This window comes from Sitodiplosis mosellana, unplaced genomic scaffold, assembly GCF_009176505.1.
Source record: "Sitodiplosis mosellana isolate CC-2019 unplaced genomic scaffold, AAFC_SMos_1.0 Smas_scaffold_2, whole genome shotgun sequence".
Taxonomy (NCBI): Eukaryota; Metazoa; Arthropoda; class Insecta; order Diptera; family Cecidomyiidae; genus Sitodiplosis; species Sitodiplosis mosellana.
Window position 1 is genome coordinate 5,333,084 of NW_022595245.1, and position 8,376 is coordinate 5,341,459.

Consider the following 8,376-nt stretch of genomic DNA (forward strand, 5'->3'; position numbering starts at 1 on the left):
ATTCTATGAATTCGATTAAGAGGGAGATAAAATGATGTGTGTGTGTGTGTGGTATAAAACGAAGAAACAAAAATAATAAGAAAAAAAAATCATTATAGAACTCATTTTAGAAATTGTAAGGACATGTATAGAAATAAAGGCCAGAAAAAGATTAAACATTCCGACAAAAAAATAAACTAAAAAAAAACTTTTTAATTCCTATGAAACAAAAAAACACATGCCGAATGTAAAATTCACCGCAACAACACACACCGAGACAAATCCCCGAACAAGAAGCGAACTTAAATGATTTCTAATTGCACTAAATACACAGATTAAACAAAAGGGTGTCATTTTATTTAATCTTATTATACACTAATTTGCTTTTTACGATGACAACACCAGAAGAAACCGAAAAAAATTCGCAAAATTTCAATTACAAATTGAAAACAAAATGTTGATACGAGAAAAAAGAAAATCGATTCGAATGATTCAAATTTCACAACTCCTTCTGCTAAGAGTTTATTGCATGAATGTACAAAAAATGAGGAAAAAAAACACTAAGAAAGGCAAAAACAATTTATAAGAAAAAATCGATCTATTATTATTATGATTATTATTATGACCCTAATTATTATTATTAAAGAAAAAAAACACTTATTGATTAAATTTACGGATTATGGACTATATTGATTAAAAAAAAACAAAACAAATGAAGCCACTGAGACACAGAAACTACACACAAAAACTACCAACAACAAAACAACTGAGGATAATAAATTTATTTAATAATAAATACTCTTTGAAAAAATAATAATTCGCATTTGGTTTTTCATTTCATTTCTGAAATTTCTGCTCATTTTTGATTTCCTTGTATACATGATTTTTTTTGGTTCGACAGCGGGTGTTGTTCAGTCTCTTCTTTTTTGGGTTTCAGTGTCAGTGATAGGCATGACAATTAGCCGTCGGTTGGATTATTGTTGGCCGTCTATCATTTTTCCAGTTATTCAGTGTGTTACACCAAGTGTCAAATGGACAGTTTTATGCTGATTTCTGAGATTTAAACGACGAAGAACGAATTTTCTGGTGAAAACGACCACTTACAGTGAGAGACAGAGAGTAAACGAGAGAGAGATAGACACAGAGAGATACAGACAGCGCCCCAAAAAAACATCGATGGATGCAATAGTCACAGTTTATGACTTGTGTATGATTGGAAATAGTAATGCCAGGCATTTTCGTCAATTAGCACGGAGTTTTTCGACAAATCTCCTATGTTTATGCTTGCTGTTAAATGCGTTAAATATCGAAATTCTGCGAAAGGACAACACTAAAACGATCCATCGTAAGGAACATACGCACAGAGGCTGTGTGAAATGTTATTGCTTTTGGGTGTATAACTCTTGCCGTTTCAGCCTAAGTGTGGTAATGTTTATGATCTTGCTGTGTAAGCTTTTTTTCTCGTTTCTTTATCTATCTTTTGGTTCGTGTGTCGACGAGTGTAGGTGCAAGAGGACTTTTTTTCGTTGCTGTGAGTCTCAGTATGCAAACGACCAAAACGAATTGGTTGACTCTCTCTTCGTGCATTTGGCAAGTATCGACAAGACATTTTACTCCCTCGTTCTTTTTCGTTGACTTTAGTGCCGGTTTCACAGCAGTTTGCCAACGACGATATCATGGTATAGAGATCTGTTCGAAGAAATAATACACTTAACCAAGAAAAAGTGAGAATTTATTTGCGGCAATATAATTTGTTGTTTTATGACCGAGCAAAACAGCACAGCCAACACATGCACAAGCCGTCAACACATTCACATTTCTCTATCTACACGCTGACTTTAGCATTGCATTCTTGCCAAAAATGTATCAATGTCAAAACGGACATTTACTTGTGTGTCAATTTTCTAGAAACAACAATCACACCTAATCCAAATCGAACACACATTTTGAAACAACATAATTGTATAATCTTCAAATGACAGCGATTTTTTTTTTCGTTGGCCGAATTTTTTTAGATTTACTTTTCCAATAAAAGTAAATTGATTCATTTTCCAACATAAACGAGGGACTAAAGCATCGTGTATTTATCAAAATAACTGTTAAAAGTGAATGCGCGCGCCGCAAGCGCAGGGCACGATCGTTTAAGCTGTGTTTGGCCATAAAAATCGCTGTAAATAATTTATTCTTCCATTTAATTTTAGCAATAAAATCATATGGCGATGTGCGTAATAAAATCGACACGAAAAATTACTTTGGACCGTCATAAAAACGTCCGCTCAACTATCATCATTCACACCTCGGAAACTAGTAAATAGTAGCGGTGTGTGTATCAATTCAGAGCGTTTTTTTTTCGATTCGACAAACAGAGAGACAAAAAACAATTTGATTGGCTTCACAATGAGCTGAATGGTTTGAAAAAATATATAATTTTTTATGAAAGTTAAAAGCATCATCAATATCGCTGATTGTAAATTTATTCATCTGTCATTAAAAAAAAAATTTGGTTTGTGTACGTATCGATCGGTTTTCGTTGTCGAGGAGAAATTCTATGGGGCCATAGAAAGATTGTAGCAAGAGGGAGCCGGGAACAGTAGAAGAGCTTGAAAAACCAAAATATTTTTGGAATTTACAACTGAAAATAGCGAACAGGCGTCATGCATTAACGGTAGACCGAATAGTAATTGAGCTCACACTGACAGCGAACGGGTGAAACAAAGAGCCAGCGCCAAATTCATTTAAATTTGAATGCACATACCTTTTGTTCTAATTTGATCAAATGAGTTGTTCTTTTTTTTGTGTTAGTTATACCTTGTTTGTTTATCGCTCATCATCGCACATCATAGATATCTATCTTGATTGGCTTCGGAACAAACAGAAACCAGAAAAAAAACGTTTGAAGAAGATGATGAAAAGTTGTAAGCAAACACTTTCAGATCGATTGAAATCATCTAGAAAACATGAATTTGCGTAAGATAACAATAACGTTGAAATCATGCCGTGATATTGGTCATCGATACTAAACAGTGTAACTGGTTCGTTTGCGACATTCGATCGGGTCATAAACTAAAAATTTTATTCGATTTGATTCTACGATCGATAAATTATAAAAATTCCGATTAACGCCCTGTCTAAAGAGTCTTTTGAGCGTTTTATTAAATACACTCTCTCTCTGATACGTTTTCCTTAGAACGATTTTTTATCGACTTCAGGAGATAAGAATATTTTTTTGTGAATTTATTATCATTTTAGTTCACATTTCATCTTGCCCTGGCTTTTGAATGTGAGCCAAAAGCCAGTTTGAAAAAGAATAAAAATAGTTACAACGTTTAAAAAATTCTCTCATGCTGACTTGTATTGTGTCAAAAATAAACTCGCTATAGGCTGACTGAAGATAATTTTACAATTTGCAAGCACATCGTTCCGATAAAATTGCAAATCAAAATCGTAAAATCACTTAATTAGATGTTGGATGAGGGTTTTTGTTTTTGTTTTAGGGAGATAATAAAAAAACAAACGTTTCGTTTTATCGTGAACGGTGAAAGAGAAGCAACCGAATTGAATTTTATGGTCTTTTGACGTATTTGTCATCACTTGATCGTCGTAAAAATGATGCATTCACCAATCAAAATGTCAAAACAGACATTAAAACTCGAGAATTGATCGGAAACTTGATTTGAGAAAAGAAAAGTTGGCAACTTAATCAATGGTTCATCTGGATGACATCAGAAAATCAACGCAACAGTTTGAGTAAAATAGAAAGGAATGGCGCTGCGACGAAAGCAATTAAAAAAATAATTTGATGAAGTGGGTGCGGTGCGGCTGAATGTGATTAAAACAATTAACAATTTTGTTACGTATTTTTTGTCCCTATATTCTCTGTCACCATCCCAAAAAGCCAAATCGAATACACAACGAAAAAAAAAGCACAAACTTTTTTCACTCTTTCCACAATCAACGTGTGTGAATTTAACGAGTTGATTTTCTTGCGCGCAATGACATAGAAACGGAGTGACAACACACACACAGCCACATGCAAATGAATTTGAAACAGGGAAAAGGCATTGAGTAAATAATGAATAAAACAGCGGCGCGCGGCTCAATTGTTCATTTCATCATTTTGCTTATTTATAACATTTTTTTGTTGCTGTTGCTGTTGTTGTTATTATGTGCTCAAGCAATAGAAGAGAAAGAAGCTAGCACCAGCTAACACGTACAACACTCGAGAGCGCCAACAACGAATCCATTTTCGATGCGATGGTATTTTTTCCCATCCATCGCAACGCCGCTCTCGGTTCTGTTGTATGTAACTACCTATAGGAACTGTGTGTGGATGTGGAGTGAAAGAGAATTCATATGTGCATATCGAACGATGATGCGCGCATGTCAGCGGATAATCAATATGGAACATAAAATGAGTTGATGATGAAATGCCGTCGCCGCCGCCGCCGCCGCCGCCGCCGCCGCCGCCGCTGTTCGATGTGTTGTGAAAACAACGCGCAAACACTTTGTGTGCAACACCATCATCATTATTATCGTCATCATCATAAATTGAAAACTCCATCGTTGCTAATTCATCTCTCAATGCACGGTGTATGTGTTTTTTCCCTGTCTATTTTCGGTTTTTTTAATTTGCAAATTGGTCAGGTTTTGTTCTCACCTTTGCGTCGTACAATTGTACTATTCCCATTCACAGTTACATTTTAATGAATTTGCAAGTTGTTCGAGTTGAGCGCGCTTTGTGTCGAAATGCCTCATTGGCACAAGTGTAAACATTCGTTAAGCTCGTTGCTGCATTTTAATGAGAGACAATCGATCCATAACAAAATCGTGATACGTTTGACGGTGTAAAAAAAACGTTTTCTTATTTAAATGTCTCTGCCTCATTTGCATTTTTGTCATATCGCAAGCCAAAACAATTCAATTAGGAAGCAATATGATAAGAACATTTCTCGAATTGCAAAAAAAGACGACATTTTCGATGGAAAATAACTTGTTTTTGTTAAAAAAAAAAAAACCAAGGAATGGTCGATTTTTTGTGTGTGCCAACGATGCATTAATCAAATCAAATTGTCTAGTTGAAGGGAACGTAAACTGTTCGACAATCATTTGTTTTGCTGCGTAATGAAGCGATAGGACACGCGTCATGATCGCTCCAAAAAAAAATGTGGATTGATACTCTTTTTGAGACGCAAAAAGAGACACTGAAATCCTTTTTTTTACGAGAGATTACTTTGCATATGAATGCATGTTCCAGTTTTTCATATAAAAACTTAACAGTCGTTTTATTTTTTCTGTGTAGATGTTTATGCCTCAAATGAAGTGAAAAGAAAGTCCCCTATCGTAGACAGAAATTTTGCGCACACCGAACAGATGTGTTGCTCAAATCGAAGACTTTTCGAAAAGAAATTCGGGGAGAAAATTTGAAGAGAATAAAAAAAACTAGTTTCACTATATTTTTTTTCATAGTATCATATTCATAAATCAATCAAATCCGGAGGAACTATCAGTGTCAGCAGAATTATTCATTGGCCAGTTGAACATACACGCATACACCGATGTATCTAATGGTCAGCCGACATGCAAAACATGAACAAAAGCTTAACAAACACCTTTACAAAAGGCTCTGTTATAAGGAAAAGAAGACAACGGTTCAAATATTGGTCAAACCAACCGAACAAAGTTTCTGTTTAACTTGTGTGTTAACCCTTTGGACGCGCGCTCAAAGAACGCACACACACTGTGAGAGAGTGAGGATAACAAAAATCGAATAATGGATAGTGGAAGTAGACACAAGCTCAAAAGTCATTAAACGAACGGTTGTAAACAAGAGCGGCCGAACAAAAGGCACACACACACACACGCACATCGTTTGTTTATTGAAATGGGATTGATTCGAATCAAATTTCTATAGAAAATTTCATCTCACACATCTCATAGTTTTTGGAATCGAGAGGGAGCGAATAAAAGTTTTTCAAGGTCGTCGTCGTCATAGTCATTGTCATCGCTGTTTCAATGGAGCGCGCGTCCTAATTGATAGACACATAGCTATACATACACACACACACACACACAAAGTGAGAGACAGAGAGTGCATCGTACGCAATTCAACACATTTATTGTCGATTGTTTAACACACATACCAATAACAATGGCACACACACACACACACCGAATGAAAAAAAAAATCTTAATCCATTTGTGTTATTTCAAATGCTTTCTGTGCAAAACACAATGAAGTAATATTTGTGTACGAAATAATGAAGCGAACGATATAAATAGCAGCGCAACATATCCATTCCGTTTGGATGCGCGCATACATGAAACTAGCTAAATAAACAATAACACAAAATGATGTATAGATAAAACGAGCGAGCGAGACAGAAGGATGAATAGGGACCAAAGAGAGAGTGTACTCTCTATGTCGTATCGACCGGCGACAATTGGAAAATCACTACTCACTCAGTCACACTCACAGCCAGCTAGTGTCAAAATGACTTCAATGGTAATTCAAAATGCATTTTATGGAAAAACTCTTTTTGTACCACAGAGTGAGTGAGAAGCATCAAAAACAACACCAACAAAATAAAATGAAGAAAACAGTTCATATATTCAGATTATCTGCATGCAGTGTATCAACAGTACGAGGAAGCGTACGTTACGAACAATAACTCCCCGAACAAAACAACAACAACACACCATGCAACGTGCAACCCAAACACATACAGACAAACCAATAATAAAAACCGGCAACAATAACAACAATACCCATGAAAATACATATGCACCATCCCAGACCAAAAATACACTTGAATCAAAAGTTTTCTAAAGAAAAATCCGTAAAGTGATTCATTTTCACTTGAACGCCGGAGCTTAGCCCATATATGCATATGGTCCTCACAATGAAATTGACGTGATAATGGACATTAAACTCTACCCAAAGCATTGTGGATCGAAACTGGTTTTGAATCAATCAAAATGGTATCTCTGAAAACCATCAAAACAGTCTTGGAATTCGCAAAAAAGTGAAAAATAAATCATTGGCTTGAATGACACACCAAAAGACTGAAATCGTAAAACGGGAAGTTCAAAAGATTAAAATCAATCACGTTTTCAGCGAAAAGCGTACCAAACACTCTTCCGGTTGAACGATGAACGGAACCGGTGACCATTTTTTGACCAGTGCTTCTTTTCTCTTGCATCATTTTAAATCGCATTCCGCGATGAATGCAATCGAAAATGGAATTTTTCGGCAGCAATTCGTGTGTATCTTTGCCGGTGTGTTTGACCGCCCGAATTTATGTGCAAAAATACGCATGCTGTTGCGAAAAAAGGCAGTGGCCACAAAACCACATAAATAAGAGCCGCATTCCGATTCGGTCGCGGCTCAAAACAAAGCGAGCAATGTTGACACAAAGAAACCTGGACACAAAAAAAAGCTAACAATAAAATATCATCGCGTAACAAAGCAATAGCCCCAGTAGAAACCATTGTAACTTTATTATTTTATTATCATCATTGTCGTCAGCTATTTCACTGTTTTATTTTCTGTCTTTTTTTCTCTTTCACCCATTTCGATTCGCACTCCTTCCGAGTTGTGCGCGCTCGTGTGTTGGTCACTCGCGTCATCTCTTTTCAATTTCGGTCCAGTCAAATATTGACTGAATTGTTTACCGATTCGAAATCGATATATATATATATATCGGGTGCAGCGTGTTGTGTCATGCCCGTGTGTTCCGTTTACGATATATTTTCTCGTTCATTTGATATTTGTCGGTCCATCGAGAATTCAGTTTTGTATATGTGAATGCGCACACTGCATCAAACAAATCGCCGGTGTACAAATAAAAACATTATGTCATATCTTTTTTCCTCTCTTTCGCTGTCTCCCTGTCTCTGCCTCTCTCTCTCTCTCTCTCTCTCTCTCTCTCTCTCTCTCTCTCGATCGCTCTGTGTGTCTCCATACCGAAACAGGAAAAAAATGACGAAGTTGTTGTCGTTAGTGCTGCTGCTGCTGCTGTTTTTTTGTCAATATAAAGTACGAAAAATGATACATTGTAGCCGAGTTGTTTATCAGATACAATCAAAGTTGGAATAAAAAAAATTGCGAGCACGAAACACTTGATTTCGCTCACGTAGTTCGATTGGGACAAAAAACATGAATCACATTTTGCTACTCCGTTTTTGTTGCTCATTAAAGCGCAAATTTTTACTCGAATGTTCGACGGATAAAAAATCGGCAATCAACTTGACAAATCGATATGCAAATGATACCAACGCATTCTGGAAATGCAATCGAAACGCTCTACCCGAAGCTCGAGATGCGATGAACGAATACGAATAACAGCAAGTATACAGCAGCACCCGATCGCTGCGTGTGTAATCATCAATAAAAATTGA